At 34.9% G+C, this 19621-nt stretch overlaps 1 long non-coding RNA gene across 1 annotated transcript in view; it reads left to right on the top strand.

Annotated features, from left to right (window-relative positions):
• The window catches only part of LOC120299894, a 67366-nt gene that overhangs the window by 32486 nt on the left and 15259 nt on the right, over window positions 1-19621 (top strand). Inside the window, exon 2 of the long non-coding RNA XR_005554497.1 lies at window positions 13398-13474. This is a non-coding gene — a long non-coding RNA (uncharacterized LOC120299894). The remainder of the gene's footprint in view (window positions 1-13397; window positions 13475-19621) is intronic.

The raw sequence follows: 19621 nt of genomic DNA, 5'->3' as shown, positions 1-19621 counted from the left end.
ACTAAAAAACAGAGATGAGCATTGCCCCTTAGAGTCAGAAATGACTGGACAGGGAAATCTTTACCTTTAACCTACCTCATGGTTATGAATTTTGTTTTGTTTTGGTGCTTTCAATTCAGTGTTGACATTCTTGGCATGATTTTTGGAAGTTATTTGCTATTGTCTTCTTCATAGTTATAATATAATACAACACTAGAACTCATAATCTCCCAGTATTGTGGTATGTGGGAATGACCTTGGGAGGCAGGAGGAAGATCTGCAGCCTAGGTAAGACAAGTGGGAGAAAAGCAAGGGAAGCATTTCAGAAGGGATCCTCCTTAGTTTTCTGGAGAGTAAAAAGAGAGGAGGGGAAACTATTTATAGATTTTGTTTAATGTAATAAACAATAAAGGTAGTACTAATCTTCCTGATAGTGTTTCTTGTCTTGACTGCTTTGCCTGAAAGTATTTCTCCTTTTCCTTTCTTTTTGATCTCTGGAAACTAGGAAGGGGCTTTTCTGAAATGCCTCCACATCTCCTCTCCTTTTGTGGACTTCAATATCTTTTACATGGTAGCTGTCCAGTCTGTGGTTCTTCCATCTTTCTTCCAACTTCATTACCACATAACTATCATATGAGCTTTCTAGCCTCATTTCTTAACCATTATTTCAAACTGGCTCTCATCATAGGGAATACTACATGTATTCTAAAGAAGCTACAGAAATGGCATTCTTTAATAGATGAAAACTGGATTGTGGCCTTCTTGCCAGACCTGATGGAGTAGGTAGAAACTACTAGAAAAAGGAGGTCCCTCAAATATCCTGACCCTCCATTGAAGGGCTTTAAATGTGATAAACAACTCCTTAGCTTGTATCCAGATGTCTTTGGGAGGCAGTTCCTCTTGAAGAATATGCCTGTTGGTTTTTGCCTAATATCATTTTAAAAGCTGTTCTACCACTTTCTTGATCTCATGCACCTGCAGTTTTGTTTTCTTTTGATTCTCTTCTACATTTACAGTTGATAGAAGACCTTTTCCTGAGTTGCTTCCAAAGAGTTATCTTGTTGTTCTGGACTTAAAAAAAATCAATCTCTTTTCCTTAGATAATTGTTCCAGCATATTTTGATCATTACAGTCTTCTGATTTTTTTGATTCTCAATGCTGGAGAACTCCCCCTCAAAGTTTATTGACTCAAAAGGCAAGAAGAAGAAGACAAGGAATTAGCTTCTGAGGCTGACTTGGACCTTTCTGTCTCTCTGTGTTATAAAGAAGGCATGTATACAACTTTGTTTTGGGGTTGAATCTGTGATGTTTCTGCTGTTAATAAATGTGGAGTTGAATATCTGTTAAATAAGTTAATACTTATTGCTTTGCTGCAAGATCCATATTGCAAAAATGCAGATGACCATTACATGGTAGCAAATGAATACCGAAATCTTTAAGATTTTGAAGCTATTTGAGCTGGTAGTTTCAGATTTGTCCATATGTGGATTCATTTGGGCTTTATTTCTAAATATAATTATCTGGGAGTAAGTCTCATTTAATTATGAGTTAGAATTAATATGTAGAAAACATACACAGAATGCATTGCTAAATTGTTTATAATAGTGTATAGTCTAGAGTTAAATGTGCTACTAAGAAACATAGTTTTTATACTTTTACTTTTCTAAATGAAGCCCCTGGTATAATAATTTTATGTACATTTATACAGAATCATGTTTAGCTTTAAAGTATTCATAATGTGGAATGTGGAAATAATGAAAATAATTTCTTTAATTAATACTTAAGCCTTATCTTTCCAATGTTCTTGACAATATTAATTCAATAGTGAAATATAAAAAAGACAATTTGACAGACCAATAGCAAAATAAAAATATTAAGAATTTCCCTTCCAATTCAGTTTTGTAAATCTATGCACAATACTGATTTCACCAAAGCTTAATTCTAGTGGTCATGATTGTAGGATTGCAGCTTCTGAATTTAAAAATGGGACTATTTATGACAATATGACTCCAAACTCAACAATTCATAGCAGTACATAGCATCTGTGGCATAGAACAAAGGTGTAATGTTTATCTATAGCAGTGGTTCTCAACCTTTCTAATGCCGTGACCCCATAATACAGTTCCCCATGTTGTGGTGACCCCCAACCACTTATACATCACTGGGTGCCAGGGGTGTGGCCAAAGAAAAGGGGGAAAAAATGGCGGACAGCATTGTTTGGCGACCCCCATGAAATGGTCGTTCGACCCCAAATGGGGTCCCAACCCACAGGTTGAGAACCACTGATCTATAGGATGTAGTTTTCAGAAAGATAATAATAATAAAAAGAATCGGATAGACATTCAATTACTGAAAGCCACGGTGATCTGAATTGAAGAGCAGTACAATATATATATTTGCAATGGTTGAAGGCATTTGAAATTGGAAAATACTAATCAGAATGTAGGAAAATTCCTTTGAGTGTATTCAATCTATATAGCATGCTGACATAAGAAAAGGAAGTAGATGAAGGTACCCACTTAGTTTGCAGGAGAGTTGGGGGGAGTGCATGTGGGGAGATAGGAAGAACTGAGAGCAAACTCTTCATTCTGTATTAAGCAGAGAGCAATTAAGAAAGGAAGTACCCTGACAGTGCAGGTTCAGCCAGGTAAGCATTTTGCCAAGCCTCCTGCATGAGCACAAAACATTCTATTCTGAGCACTATTTTTTCCAGTCAAGTTAGAAAGTTTTCACCATACAAAGGGGGAAAATACTATCTAAATGTCACCAAACTTCTTAGGCAACTATGATGTGATAAAATAATTTTGTATATATTCAGCTATGCAGTTAGATCTCAGCAGTACTGAAGTACCACAAGAGCTGACCTGGAAATCTCTTGATTCTCATATAATTTGCTTTATTATGCCTTGGCTAAGTGGCTACTTATATGACAGCAAGGGGGTAATAACATGACAGCTTAAGATTTTCAACTACTATACTTGATGTTTATGAGGCAATTGTTGCTGAAATGAACAGAAGCAATAACCTTGAGGAACAGGAGAATGAGACCCACCAAAGACAAGGGTAAGACAAAAGAAATTTGTGTCCAAAGCAGAACTGTAATTTGAGAAAGCACATCAGACTTGACTGTCCCCGGTTCTCTTGAACATAGAGGGAGGAAACATATTCAAACTTGCAAGATTCTGTTACAGTAACTAAAATAAAAATAGTTTTAGCAGTCATAACTTTCTGGTCTGGCCTACTTCAAAGGATTGATAGTTGCAAAGACTTGTTAAAGGAACTCTGATAGTTTTCTCACATTTTGGGTAAAGTGTGAGTTTTAATAGAGGAAATTATTTTGTGCTGGGTAATGCAATTCTAATTATTACTTGACAGTACATTCCATGATATCTATCAGAATCGTTGCATTTGCAGAATGTCTTGTAGAAAATCCTTCCAAATCTTCTGTTTAAAGAAACAAAGTGCCAAATCTAAGGCTCAGTTGTGGTTGCTTTGAGAACCTTGCTATATTACCTGAGTGTGTGTATATACCTGTATGGATGGCAATTTTTGTGATCCCGAAGTGTTTTGTTGGAGAAATGCTATTCCCTTTCTCTATATATCTACCAAGAATGGCTTGTTTATTCTTTATTTATATCAAGCTAATTTCTTGTCTTCAAGTCCCACACTTTCTCAAGACATCTTCACCAATCCTTCTTTTAGAAATAAAATTTTTGCTGATTCAATTATGCAAAATAAAAGGTTATCTTTTCTTTATCCTCCTTTTCAGCAGTGTGTACAGAAAATCAGAACTAGACTTTGAACCTTTTCTCACCAATAACTACTGTAATACCAAAACAATTTTTTATTGAACTACATGGATGTGTTATTTATTATAATAACTTATATTAAAGCAACCTGTGAAAAGTAATATAATTTTTGAAAGAAAACAGCAGTCAGCTTGACAATGAATCAGAAGTTACAGTAAAGGAATCTGAAACACTGTAAATTATCTCCAATTTCAGCAGAAAACAGAAAGGTATGGTTTCCTCAAAATTATTTTCACTATTTTTGTTTGCAACTACTATTTTTTTGACTGCAGCATTTAGATGGCATTCTTTTAAATCCTGTGTTGAAAATAAAGTTGTACCAAGCCAAACTTCTGTTACTGAAAAAATAAAAATGATAACAAACTATTTTTTAAGAAATAAAGAACTACAATAAATAAATGTGAAATGCTTTCTGAAATATAAATAATCAGCAGTACATATGAATGGAAATTTATCTGGTTTCAAAACAAAGGTTATTAATTGACTTTCCTCCCCTCTTCATTTAATGAAATCATATCAGCAGGACATTTCACTTCTATGTCTAATTTTATTGCAGAGGTCTTTCTCTCTCTCTCTCTCTCTCTCTCTCTCTCTCTCTCTCATACACACACACACATCTATCTATCTATCTATCTATCTATCTATCTATCTATCTATCTATCTATCTATCTATCTTTCTATCTGTCAACTTCTGAAATGACTCTGGATGAAGCAATATTTTTCGTTGTCAGTTGTGTGTGAAGGAAATGAAAGTATTGGTAGATTAAACTTGGAGCAATCCCGTGGGAACCAGGGTCATTCCCACAGGTGCTGGAAGATGGAGAGAAGGAGTGTCATGGACCCCGCCAATTGCCCTCATTGGGTAGCGTGATCAATAGCATAGTAAATGGGAGGGAAGTGTTACATTTAGTAACACTAAATTCCTGGAGGAATTTTAGACTTGGTTTCACTTTTGACTGTGCCAATATTATGTATCCAATAAGCATATTTTTTGAGGAAGCTTCAAGCCTTGGAGTTCTAATTTGCTTGGGTCTATTAGTCAGAATCTTGACTCTATCTATCTATCTATCTATCTATCTATCTATCTATCTATCTATCTATCTATCTATCTATTTATTTATCTATCATTTATTTTTCCTATTGTTATAATTGTCTTTCCTAATTGTAATAGCAGAAGAGGATGAAATGCTAAATTTGATCTGGTCCTAGTAATTCAACATATAGTCTTCTGAAGACACCATACCAATAGTTATTTAAATACAGTTTCACTTCAATGAGTTGTTGCAATTAACAGCTGGGGGATAAAACTGGTTAATTACAGTGTTGGATTTAATTGAACAATGATTTAAATCTTAGCTTCTGAAGGATTTTTATTGGGTTACAAAGGCAAGCATTTATTAGAATAACCACCAAATCCCTTTCTGGTGACGATAATGGGTTTTCTACTTTGCAATACTGCGATGACCTAAAATGATAAATGACTGTGTACAATTGGGTATATAAATATAATGTTTATTTTATCTAGTTTTTAATAATGAATCTTTAGCCTATAAATAAAATGAGTCAAGCTAAACTTGATAAAATATAGCTATTCATTATATGTAATTCACAAGAGTAAGAAAAAGAGTAACAAAAAAACACTAATCCAGCTTTCTTTTTTTAATGAAAAGAATGATTTTTGCATGATTTTTGAAACTGGGATGTCATTCTCAGGACAGTCCCTTGATTACTAAGGTCAGGGGAAAAACAAAATAGGAAAGGATTTCCCTTTACCTAAAATGCTTTGGGTACCAGATGCTGTTCCTTATTTCAAGTTATCTTCTAAAATATTCTTAAAATTTTGGAGTTGTCTTTCCCACTTCAACCACACTGAGATAACATCAGGCTCTCTCTTTTCTCCCAAGAGTGGTTCTTCCACTCTTGTAACTCTTCCTTGATGTGGCTTCTTTTATCTTCATTGTGATTCCTTTGACATGATGATAAACAGGATGGTCAACTTTACATAGGATCATTCTATTATCTTCTGGTCAGAAACAATTGATGATAACAGCATTCACTTGCAACTTCCTATTTGGAAAAATGCTTGATTACAATAATATGATGAAAAAAAATATGTACAGGCTTTAAATTCAGTATACAGCCTGTAGGTTGGTTCCTGTAACAGTGAAATTAACATGGAAAGAATGTTAGAGAGCTAATGAATTGGGTCAGATTTGTGAAGTGAAAGTTCTACATCCAGAGGTGGAATTCAGCCGGTTTGCACTGGTTTGGCAGAACCGATACCTAATTTTTTTGTTGAGTTTGGCAAACTGATTATGGACTTTGGTGTCCAAGCCACCTAATTCCCAGCCCTGTAGCGAGGCAGAGTCCACCTTTTGTGCCTTCTGCCCGGCCAGGACCACAAAGCCAACAGATTGAAGGGTGCCCCATTGACGGAGGCTCCTGCCTTCCAATGGGAGAGCCCACTGGCCAGGAAGCCCCTAGGCCACCTCAGCCACTGATTGCATACTGAGTAGTGGATGGCGCACAGAGACCCCTCCCCCATCTCCAGAGCTGGACATCATTTGGGAAATATAGTGCAGCTTTATGCCAGGTAGGGAAGGTAGATTCGATTTTTGCTTTTCAATGTTAAATATGAGAAAGAACATCCATTGAAAAGTTGTTGATTTAAAAACTTCATATTTCAAAGAGGATGGGCTTGAATTAAGGAACAGTTTAGGTGAAAATGGAGTTGAAAATAGTAAGTAGTAAACTTAAAAAGTAATTCAGCATTAAGCAACTAGTAAGACAAGGATATATGATGTCCCTTTGGTTGTTCAATATATTTATGGATAAATATGTAACAAATGCTTATGGTGATGTCAGAAATTTGTTTGGGCCTGAATGTACCTGCAGTTTGCTTGCAGTTGATCTCATGTTAGATGGTAGACTGTGTGATACAATCAGGAATATGGATCAGAAATTAATATCAAAGACTGATCCAGTAGCGTTAGACAGGCAATATAGAGTGAACAATTGCAAATCATATATAATTGACAAAAATAGCACAAGTAGATGAATATGTATATCTAGACAGACTCTTTTTTAAATATGAGGAGGAAGAAAATTTAAGACATGGAAATGTCTTGCTGTAATATTTCCTGAAAAAAATGCTTATTCCAGTTTATTTATATGGAAATGAGAGTTGGGTAATCAGGACAAACATATATTTAGTTTTAATATAACAGGTATTGGGACACAGAATGTATGAACGGAAAATAGATGAGGTCCCATCAAGAATTAAGTCATGTTCAATGAATGTGGATTCAAAATAAAAGTGATGTAAAATAAAAGAAATATGTTTGATCATATAAATAGAATGAAAGAAGACCTAATTGCAAAACAAATCCTCGAAGGAGTAGGAATGGGTCAAAAAAGGGGAAAGATTGAGAAGGTCAAATGAAGCTCACTTTGATGAGATACCAAAAAAGCAATATGATGTTTAAAGACAAAAGACAATGCAGGAAGAACATGGTGGTGGAAGCATGAATGGAGATGTATTATGGAGATGGAGATGCATTATGAATGATGTTGGTATAACATAATCTTAGCTATGTTTATATGTATTTAATATATTTATGTATAGATTTCAGAGAATTAATATAAACATCAGCATATTTTGCTGTTCATTAAACCAGAACTAAAGTCATTTTGAAATCATCAAATTTTCTCTTTGTTTTGAGGATATATAGGACAATAAACTCATATTACTTTCCAGACAGGACAAAGATAAAGTTCTTGGGTAACTGACAAGGAAACTATTTATTGGTTGGGATTAATGATTTTCTTAGAATCTCTGTATGGAAAAACATAACATGACAATATAATTAAAAAAATTGTTTCATGGTGAATTGTTTAGGCAGAAACTTGCACTATTACTTTGTTTCTGATTCCTTGAATGGGAGAAAATTAGAAAAATATGAGATTTTTAAAATTATCAGCTTCATTTACTTAAAGCAGAGGTGTCAAACTGGCGGTCCAGATGCCAGATGAGTCATGCTCAGGCCACACCCACCCCAACTCTGCAAAGGCAAAAAATGTCATGATACATCACAATACGTCATGTGACACGATCGAGTTTGACACCTGTGACTTAAAGAGTGAATAGAGCAAAGTTGGATTCCTATAGTGCACCCAATAAAATTCTCCAGAAGGAAGCCCTGAATCTTTTTGCTCTATTCCTTATTTGATACTTTGGAATTATAATAATAATAATAAAGTTGGAAGGGACCTTGGAGGTCATCTAGTCCAACCCCCTGCTCAGGCAGGAAACCCTATACCATTTTGGATAAATGGCTGTCCAGTCTCTTCTTAAAAACTTTCAGTGTTGGAGCATTCACCTCTTTTGGAGGCAGGCTGTTCCACTGGTTAATTGTTCTAACTGTCAGGAAGTTTTTCCTTAGTTCTAGGTTGCTTTTCTCCTTGATTAGTTTCCATCCATTGCTTCTTGTCCTGCCTTCAGACGCTTTGGAAAATAGCTTGACTCCCTCTTCTTTGTGGCAGCCCCTGAGATATTGGAACACTGCTATCATGTCCCCCCTTGTCCTTCTCTTCATTAAACTAGACATACCCAGTTCCAGCAACCGTTCCTTATATGTTTTAGCCTCCACTCCCCTAATCATCTTTGTTGCTCTTCTCTGTGTTCTTTCTACAGTCTCAACATCTTTTTTACATCGTGGTGACCAAAACTGGATGCAGTATTCCAAGTGTGGCCTTACCAAGGCATTCTAAAGTGGTATTAATACTTGATGTGATCTTGATTCTATCCCTCTGTTAATACAGCCCAGCACTGTGTTGGCTTTTTTGGCAGCTGCAGCACACTGCTGGCTCATATTTAATTGATTGCCTAAATGTAGAACCTTACTTTTTTCACCATTGAATTTCATTTTGTTCGATAGCGCCCAGTGTTTAAGTCTGTTCAGATCCTCCTGTATCTTAAGCCTGTCTTCTGGAGTGTTGGCTATTCCTGCCAACTTGGTGTCATCTGCAAATTTGATGAGTTCCCCATCTATCCCCTCGTCCAAATCGTTGATGAAAATGTTGAAGAGCACTTGGCCCAGAACAAAGCCTTGGGGCACCCCACTACAGCCTTCCTCCATGTAAATGCGGTTCCATTGAGGAGAACACGCTGAGTTCGGCTGGTCAGCCAGCTACGAATCCATCTGGTGGTGATGCTGTCTAACCCACATTTTTCTATCTTATCGAGTAGTAGGTTGTGATCTACTTTATCAAATGCCTTACTGAAGTCCAAGTAAATTATATCCACAGCATTCCTCTGATCCACTTATTTTGTCACTTGGTCAAAGAATGCAATAAGATTTGTCTGGCATGATCTGTTTTTGGCAAACCCATGTTGGCTTTTAGTAATGGCTTTGTTTGCCTCTAGGTGTTGCTGATTTGTTGTTTGATTATCTTTTCCAGAATCTTCCCAGGTATTGAGGTCAGGCTGATAGGTCTGTAATTTCCTGGATCCATTTTTTCCCCCTTTTTTGAAGATGGAAACTACACCACCTCTTTTCCAGTCCTCTGGTAGTTCCCCAGTGCTGCTCCAGGATCTTTGAAAAATATAGTTCAGTGGTTCTGAGATCACATCTGCCAGTTCCTTGAGAATCTTGGGGTGTAATCCATCTGGTCTTGGTGATCTGAACTCGTCTAAGCTGGACAGGTGCTCACTTACCATTTCTTGCCTATCTTAACGTGTGTTTCTATTCTGTTTTTTATGGCACTATTTTTGATAGGTTGGTCTATTTTTTCCCTTTGTGTAAAGACAGATGCAAAAAACAAGTTAAATAGTTCTGCTTTCTCCCTGTTACTTGTCACCTTCTTGCCACTTTCACCCACTAATGGACCAATCATTTCCTTCACTTTTTTCTTGTTTTTTTACATGTTGAAAGAAGCTTTTTTTTGTTATTTTTGACTTTGGTCGCAAGCCTTATGAGCCTTAGCTTTCCTCACTTCATCTTTGTGGGCTCAGGCTATTTGCTGATATTCTGACTTAGTTATGTGCCCCTCTTTCCACTTTCTATACTGTCCTTTTTATCTTTCAACTTATCAGAGAGTTCTTTATGCAGCCATGCTAGTTTCTTTTGAGAGCTGTTATTTTTCTTCTTTGTTAGTATTGTGCTAGACTGGGTTTTTATTATCTCATTTTTCAAAATTTTCCAAGCTTCTTGAGTTGTTTTCCCATTGAGGATTCTCATCCATGGAATCCTTCCCAAGCCCTCTCTAAGTTTATTGAAATTAGCTCTCTTGACGTCCAAGTCTGTAGTTTGACTGTGTTCTATTGCTTGTGCTTCCATAATGTTAAATTCCAATATTGCATGATCACTACCTCCCAAGGTTTCTATGGCTTCAACACCTTCTATCATTTTATCTCTGTTAGTGGGAATTAGATCCAAAATGGCTAATCCCCTAGTTCCCTTCTCTACTTTTTGGGAGACAAAGTTATCTGCTAGGTTTGTCAGGAATCTGTTTGATCTTCCACTTGGTGCAGAGTTTGTCTCCCAGTTTATGGCAGGGTAGTTAAAGTCCCCCATTACTATTGTGATGTGCTTCCTACGTATCTTAGTTAGCTGACTAGCAAAAAGTTCATCTATTTCCTCAGTTTGGTTGGGTGGCCTATAGTATACACCTACGGCAATGTCATTTTTTCCTCCCTTTTATATTGACCCAAATGCATTCAAGACAGTTTTCATCATTGTTGTGCTTTATTTCTGTAGAGATGTAGTATTTTTTTATATATAGAGCAACTCTACCTCCTCTTTTATTTGGTCTATTTCTTTTAAATAATTTAAATCTCTCTAGCTGTGTGTTCCATTTGTGGGTTTCATCCCACCATGTTTCCGTAATGACAACAATATCATATCTGCCCTCATTAACCTGAATTTCTAGTTCACCCTGTTTGCTGTTCATACTCTGTGCATTGGTATATAATCATTTGAGTCCTTTATAACTGACCCTGTGTTTACTTTCTATATAACCCGTGTGGTGCCTGAGTTCCCCTATTGTCTTACCACCTCTTTGGTTAGTGCACTTTGTGTGGCACTCGCTATTAAAAGCTTGATTTTGCTTGACAGCAAAGTTGATATTCTTGTCCACACACACATCTATGTTATACGCACTGATAGCCCTATAGTTTTTAGATTGCCTAGGACAGGGATGTTCTGTATCAATTAACTCACTGTCCCCATTATTTAGTTTAAATATTCCTCCAGAAAATCTGTGAATTTATAGCCAGACCCTTTCTTTGATGGATGCAAACCATTTCTTTTGTACATTTTTTCATTGGACCAGCCTTTCCCTTTACACCACTCCTTTAGCCACATATTGAATTGTGCTACACGCTGGCCTTTTCCATTTTGCTCCTTATACACTGGTTAAAACCTCTGAAAAAGTAAGCCTACAGCCTATTCTGCTAAGTTCCTGCCCCAAGCTCTGGCAATCATTCTGCACAGAGAGTACATCTTTTTGGGACAGATCGTTAGTGCCAAGATGTACAATAGCCTCCACATCACAGTCCTTGCTGGCATTCTTCATTATTTTAGAAATATACTTCTTGTCCCTACTGGCAGTAGCACCTGGAAGACACCTGACCTCTTTTGAAATCTTTGTGTCCTTTCCTAAATTTACATTCCTTATAATTGAATCACCAACCAGAAGGTGGCTTTTCTTTTTGGATGCCTTTCTGTTCTTGCATGACAGATGTGTAATACCTGATTCACACTTCTCCCTCTTGAAAACAAGTTCTTCATCTTGGTCCACAATCCCCTGCTTATTTGTGTTATCATGACAAATACCTTTACCCGTCTCCTTAATGTCCCTATTAAGGTGAGCAAGGGCACTGTATCTGTTGTGCAGGTACACAGCGAAAACTTTGTGTTTATGCTTCACAGCTCTCACCCTGCCAGATCCCACGGTTGTCCACAATGCCCTTCTCCTGCAGGATCTTTGTGGTAGAGGGGGCTGATAGTGCGGAGGCTCAATAGAGTAGAAGGGCTGAGCTGGACACCTAATTTCTGCTTAAAGAGCACAGATTACAGACCCTAGATAGATAATCTGTCCTTGTTTCCAAGTTTGAAGAGGGTACTGCAAAAGACAGCTGCAAAACAAGTGTTGCACTGAACTAAGCCAGACATTCTTAGATACAAGGAATCTCAGACACACTTGCCCTGAATCTACTGCTGCTGTTTTTGATTTTTAGTTATATGATTTGTGTGCCGTTAGGCATGCGGGCCGCTGCTTTCCTCCTCCTACCTTTTCATTTTCAACTCACAGTTTGTAGCAATTACCAGCAAGCTCTGGGCAGTTCAAATGCAGTTCAAATGCAATGGAGTATCCAATCAGCAGGGTCTTAGCTACTTCCTCCTCCCACCTTCTCCTTTTTAACTCACAGTTCAACTATCTTTTTTTTCTGACAAAATCTAGATCCCTCACCAGATTAAGCAGAATCAGACTCTACTGGCCGATTCATTCATACAAATAAAAGTTTTGTCACATACCAAGGAGATATCTTCTAATCATCAATGTGAACATGTTGAGGGATAATTATGAGCCATGGACCAGAAGTTAATTTAAGAGTGTCTGCTATTACACCATTGAAAGGGTCCACTTTGATATAATACAAGAAAGTTTTTTTTATTGAAAAAAATAACAAAAGGAATGGATGTATGTCAGCTGAAATTTGAGAATTATTGAAATGGTCCACATCACTGTATCTGAAAAAGTATCTTTTCATTGTAGATTGCAATAGTATGGAAACTTTAAATATAGAAAAATGTTCATGAATAGAAATAGAGACACTCAGTGTCAGATAAGAAGAAACATGGACATATATATCCTTTTGTCACTCTCTGATTTCTTGCTTTGTTGCAGCAAATAAAAGGTCAGGCAGGAGATGTATAGTTTATTTTTGCAATTCAGCCAGATTTGTAGTGATATGTATCTGACAACAGGAAAATTGTCCTTGCAAGAATGACCATATTAATCATCAGGAAAGGTACAAAATATGGTAGAAAGAACTAGGGCTCATGATATGCTTGCATAGAAGGTACAATGTGATAATACTAAAGGGCAACATGTTATAATATCTGGTGTGATACATAACATAACTGGACTGAAAGGAAATATATGGTTTTTGACCCTTATTTGATGTCCCTTTATATGATGATTCTTTAGCTTTAAGTCAGCTAGCAAGAAACATGAATTAAACTAATCAAATTCACAATTAGTATAAATTAATTATCATTTTCATTTGTATAAAATAAAAAAATAATGTCATTATTTCATTAATTAAGTGTATAAAACTGAGTTCATTATGTCATCTTAAGAAACAACTAGAAGTCTCTATAAAACTCTAAACAACATATTAATATTTATATCACCAATTACAAATGCTTGTCTGGTTCCTAAGAGATATCATATTATACCCTAGCCCTCTGAAGACAGAAGAGTTGGACATCCTTCTCCCTACTAGCTATTTGATAGAATTCTACTGCTAGTTACAATGATCAAAAATAACATAATGTATTATAGCTTCATAACACAAACTCTACCTTTTGTATTTGCATTTAGGGTTGGTACACAAAGAAGCAATAACCACCAGGAATCTTCATCACAACCTTTGGATTTTTGAGTCATTCCTTGCAAAGGTGAGATGGGTTTGAAATGAGGACTGGATGAAACATTCATTGGAACGTTTAATTTCAGTGATAAGGGTCTTATATACCATCTGCTTAAGCCTTCTCCATCCTGGTGCTTTTACAAAAATGTTGAGATTATTTCCCATAAATCCTAGCCACAAGGGATTTGAATATACTACCCTTGTGAAAAGTGGATTGCAGTGAAGAATGATACTAATTATGAATAGGCATTGTCACTTCAAGCAATAAAAATAATATTTCTTCTGCAGTTTATAGAGCAAAAAATGGCAGCAATACAGCAAAAACTAGTGCTTTGATTCTAAAATTATGCTTGACAGTTTTTGAACGTTGGTAGCTAGGCAAAAAGTTGATACAGATATCTTGTGACTAATATTGCATGAAGAGTGCAGTATGTATATTTTATTTCTTAATGCTGACAATTGCAAAAAAGCTATTTCAGTAGTGAAAGTTGGTTTGGGAGATGATTTAACAGTGATGAGAGTCCCCAGAAGAATAATTCCATCTCTCATACAAGCTGTTTTATTTTCTACTTCTAGACGTCTTGCTAAGGAATGTATTTAATCAATGAAGGGACTAATATTTAATAAAAAATAAATCAACATGCCAACTTAAATGAAAATGATGAACTTAAAGAAGATTAATCACATTAAAATGAGCGAAAATGAGAAGTGTTAATGGAGAATTATTTTGCAAGTGTCATCAAGCTTCAGAAACATTTCCCCTGACGCATCATATTGATTGGTCTTGCAACTTTATTTCTTATAATACCCTAATTTGTTCCTGTCTTGTCCTCTTCTAGTGTTTGCATTTGAAACATTCTGGGAGAAACAGAGAATTTCTATATTTTAGAGAATCTACATTCTTCGCACACTTCTGACACAGATATATTGTTTAGTGATAAAATATCTCTTCTAGATAACTGGTGCACAGTTCCCTGTAGAAGAATAATTTTCTGAACCTTTTTTTGCTTTAAGTTTAAGTTCGAGAATTGCTCATTTATGTTATTTAAATTAGTTTTAGTCTCCTCATAATTTAAAACAATTGTTTCTTGAATTAAGTTTAACATGGAAATAATTTCTTTATGAAGTCCATTTATATTTTTTGTTGATTATCCATGTTTTTTTCAAAAAAGAAATAGTCCAGAAACAACTTTCCCATTGTTTCAGTCAATATTTGTAATCCAGGCCGGCCAATTTAGAATGGTTTATTATTTCCTTATTACAGATAAAACAGCCCAAGGATTTTTTTTCTCTTTTCCCAGCTGCAGTCTGCAAAATGAAAGCTAAGGTTTATAAGTAAAATTCCACATACATCATTACAAAACATACAATATACATATATGCAACAATTAAAAAATTTGTAAAATGTAAACATGTTTTCTAACTCTTCTGTAATGTATGAATTTACAAACAATATTTATTTTATAAAGAAATACCCTAATTACATTTAATATTATAACCATTTTCTTGTATTTGATAAGCCTAGCACAAGACTGAATACTGTGATTCTCAAGTTAAGTACCATTTTATTAATTAGGTAGTCTGTTCCTCTGACAAACACACTCCTCTCCTGATTCTATTTTGCTCCTACAATTAAAACTAAAAATGCAGAGAAATGCTATTAACTAAGAAGGCTTCTGAAAAAAGGAATAAAGGGGTTGGTGGGGTTTCTTTGGGAGAAAGTTATTGACTCTAAATAAATAATGGAATTGGGCCAGTTCAATCAAGTCAAACAGGTCAGTCTCCAAAAGGATCATTGTAGAGTATATTGGTCTCCCCTTTCCCTGTCTACATTGTGAGAAAAAGTTTTATTATTTTGACATAGGATTCTACCCTTTGGAACTATTTTTAAAGAGACTTCCAAGTTTGGATTTTTCTATAACAAAAAGTACTTTGATACTGTGGCAATATTTATGCTCATGAACAAAAATTGTATCTGTTATTTAGTACATTTATTTGAAATTATATCTGAGTGCGACGGACTTTAAATATATTTCCATTGTAATGAATGGTGCTTGTATTCATAATACAGGAAAAAGCTAATGGATTCAGTACCTAGCACTTCCAAACAGGGCTATAAAAGATCACACTTTGAAATTCTGAACTAGATGGATTGATTGCTGGTATAAATGCAGTTTCCAGTTTCTTTTCAGCTTTAGGGCATAACTTGTAGGAAAAGCAATTTGGAATCTGTCATTTTTTGCCCAGTGCAACATGGGCTGGATGAAGCAAATAGGGTCCTTTTCTGTCTTCAGGTTTTGAGGGGACAACAGCTGTTTCAACTGCACATTAAATCCATATTTACCTTCTGAAGTGGAATGTTTGTTATTTGTTTAATGGCCCCTATTTTGTATATTTTGTTATTAGCATATTTTAGTTTGGTCTCCCTGTTGATTTAATATTTTTTGGTAGATTATATGTCTTTTTTAGTTTTGTGTACTGCCCAGAATCTCCTGGAAGTGAGCGGTCGGTAAATTTTAAAAAATAAATGCATTCTTTTTTTAAGAGCCTCTGAAGACTACAGTCATCTAAACATGTTTGGAATGTCAAGTGGATATATATATATATTTGTAAAATAAGTTTATTAAATTTATAAGAAGCTTAACATTCCCCCCCACTCAAAATATCAAGTTGCTCTTGTTATTTGGCAGTTTGCTGCTAAATTTCATCAGCAAAATCAACAGGGGAGGCATAAAAATGAACTGGAAGTTTGTAAGTTTTTTAAAAAAATTGTGACACTGGAAAATTAATGATTGCTTTCATGGAAAAGACTTTAAGATAACTGAGAAAACTAAATTGTTCAACATATTTGGTTATTAATCTTACTGAAGGATATTGTCTAATTTTTTTAGTTTATACTACTAAGGCAATATGACAAATGTATGCATACACCCACACATGCACAGACATAATTTTTATTAAAGATTTCAATTATTGTAATAAAAACTAATACAAGCTAAACTCAGAAAGAAAGATAAGTACACAAAGGGAATAAAAAGTACAAAGAAAAACAAGTAAAAAAGGAAGAAAGAGAAAAGAAAAATAAAAAACCTAAAATAAATATATAAATAGGGGACTTCCAATCTTCATTACAAGTGTAAACAACTTTAGCTCTTCAAGCTCCTAAAATATTACAATCATATATTTTCTTCCCGTTAATCTATCTTTTATCTATAAGCAAGTCCATAAGACTGATTATTCAATCCTGTTATCAGCAAAAAGTATACCAAAGTTTGCCAGAACTTCACAAAAATGTATATTATTATTATCTCTCTTCAGTAGGGAGTTGGATTAGAAGACCTCCAAGTTGCCTTTCAACTCTGTTATTCTGCTATTCTGTTATTTTTAACCAATTTTATATTCCTTCTTTTTGCTTCTGAAAATGTTAATCTTTACTCAACTATTGCCATAGTATTTGATCTCTCTTCAATTGTTGTTTACCCCATCCCATATGCTTCTTGGAGGTGTAAACAACCTAATTTTGTAAATCCAATGAAAAGACATTCTCCAGGACATTTCCTTGGTTTATCATTTGTATTTCCCCTTAAATTTTTAAAACTTCAGTCAGCTTCTTTTGTATATCCAGTAAAGAATCCTTATCTGGATTATTCAATTGACTGGTCACTTATATTTTCATTTTAAATACCTTCTCTGTTTTGTAAAACACATTTTTTTAAATTCAATATTTCTATTAATTCAATATTTCCATTATTTCTGCATCAGGCAAAATGTATTTCTCATTTGTCACTACTTCATTGACATCCTTTAAACAAAATTTGTCCATGGGAGCAGACATCATTACTGATATTATTGATATTGTGGTATCTAATTTCTGGTTCTAATTCTTTGAAGATCTTCTTTAATATTTCAAATATTGTAGTGTTTTATGTCATTTTGTAAACCCCAATTCTAATCAAAACCAAAGGCAGGTTTTGTTTGCCTGAAATCTTTATTCCTCTCCTTAGTGTCCAATTTAAATCATATAGTCTCTAATCTCAGTTAGACATATGGGAGACAAAATAATTCTGGTTCCCATAAAAAATGTTTAATCAAAATGCATTATTATAATTAATTCTAATTTTTTTCAATAAAAGTTTTAAAAAATCCAAATTTCTCTAGACCCCTTGGAAGATTAACAAATTCATTCACTCCTGTTTTTACTTGCTAGATTTGTTATTGCAAGAATTGGAAAAGAAATCAAGAGAATTCTTTTAGATTAGTGATATAATATAGTGTAATCCCTTGTATCGGGTGAAGTCAGGGCGACTGAATGGAGAAGAGCGTTTACTGGCTGGATGTCCTTTCTGACGCCTACATGGAGCTCACAGCAAATATTTTCTCTTTGTGTGTGTGAGTGAGAAATATCTGCCACTATCTTGAATCGAACTCACAAGCCTCTTGCTATTTTTTTTATTATTTAATCTTTTAATGTTTAGTCTTGGACATGCTAATATTTGTATTTTAAATAAATTGTAAGTTTTATGCCTAATATTGTCTTATTTCATCCTTCTAGGGTATATGGTAGACAATTCCTACTTTAATCCTGACAGAAATTCATGTTGTGTTAAGGATGATATATGCATCCTGCCGTTTGCCTTTTCTTGGTAATCAACAAAGAATTGCCAATATAAGAAGATATTTGTGTCTCAGGGTTGAACTGTGAGTTCCTTGGTGCTCCCTGAGTTTGATTGGTTTCTTGCAGACATTTTATTACCTATTTGGATAATGAAACATCTGCAAGAAAACAACCGAGCTCGGACAGCCCCAAGGATTCCACAATGAATTGATTAGATTTGTGATAATACAGTCATAAATGATAAAGAACATACTCTAAATCAAATGTAAGATTTTAATACACATATGTTCTTTAACATTGCACTAATGTTTGATTACAATTGCTGACTTTTCATCTATCTAAGTTGGTCACTTCTCAGTACTATAGGTAACAGGCTATGCCTAGCCTTTTCTGGATCCAATCTGTGTTGGTCACTGGGATCAGCGGTTTAGTCTTCCGAGCTTTTGGATTTCTGCTGGAGTCCATCCTCATATCTGTCTACCGGAATGCAAAACATTCCGGTAGACAGGGTTGAAAAAAATGAGAATTAGACATGGTTAGTTGAAAAAAATGAGAATTAGACGTGGTTAGTATAAACAGGACACAATATCAGAATTGTTTGTAGAATAGACTGTGTAATTAAAGATAAAAACAAAGTACTATTATCCTGGAAAGAGGCATTAGCAAAATACTTTCATATTGTCAAGAAAACTACATTGATGTGCACAAAATCACTAGCAGTTAAATTGGTTTATAAGAGACTTGCCTTTATACTTACAATTAGTTACATTGTTATTTCAGAATCCTTTTTATTATAAGATGAAACATTTGCTCTTGCTCAGTAAATTATCTCATCTGAATTCAATTCTCTGAAGTCCAAATTATTAGGTTTCTAAGGGTGGACTTGTCCAGTTGGTAGTCATTTATTTTATATGACCTGCTGTAGTCTGACTCAATGCTTAATATTTTTTGATGTTGAATGTGGCTATTCATGACTATATTTGTGCAGATATTATTAACCTGTATTTATCTTCATATTTCACAATGCATACATTATTCATATTACTTATATATATTTACTGGTTAGGTTGACTGTGTGAGAATGTTGCCAGTTTAATTTGTTATGAAGTCATGTTAGTTTGTCAGTCTGTTCTAAGAGATCATATCTCTTATATTTTGCATAATGACATGTTCAACAATATAATATTCAAATAGCTGTTCTATAAATACAAGGATTTTTGCATAGAGTTATTTCTAGACACCCAATTTTCCTTAATCTCCGGCACTAAGCTATCTTTTCTATTTGCTGCTGCGAAAGAATTGCATAATTTCATGTGTATAGCTACGCTGTGGGGAAGGGAAAGCATGAAGCAGAAGATAGTTCAGTCAAATACAAAATCAACAGAAACAGAAATAAAATAATAAAACATGTCAGCAATGTGACTATATCACATATAGTGCCAATGTGAATATACTGTGTAGAACAAATGGTCTTAAGTCTTTTTAAAGAAGATGAACCAATGAAGTATAAGAGGCAACATGTCTCAAAACATGGGGATATTGCATTCTCTATCCTTGAAT

This window comes from Crotalus tigris, unplaced genomic scaffold, assembly GCF_016545835.1.
Source record: "Crotalus tigris isolate CLP2741 ecotype Arizona unplaced genomic scaffold, ASM1654583v1 scf7180000024319.607755, whole genome shotgun sequence".
Classification (NCBI taxonomy): Eukaryota; Metazoa; Chordata; class Lepidosauria; order Squamata; family Viperidae; genus Crotalus; species Crotalus tigris.
Note: the sequence above shows the minus strand (reverse complement) of the source record. Positions and strands in the feature narration are given on the sequence as shown.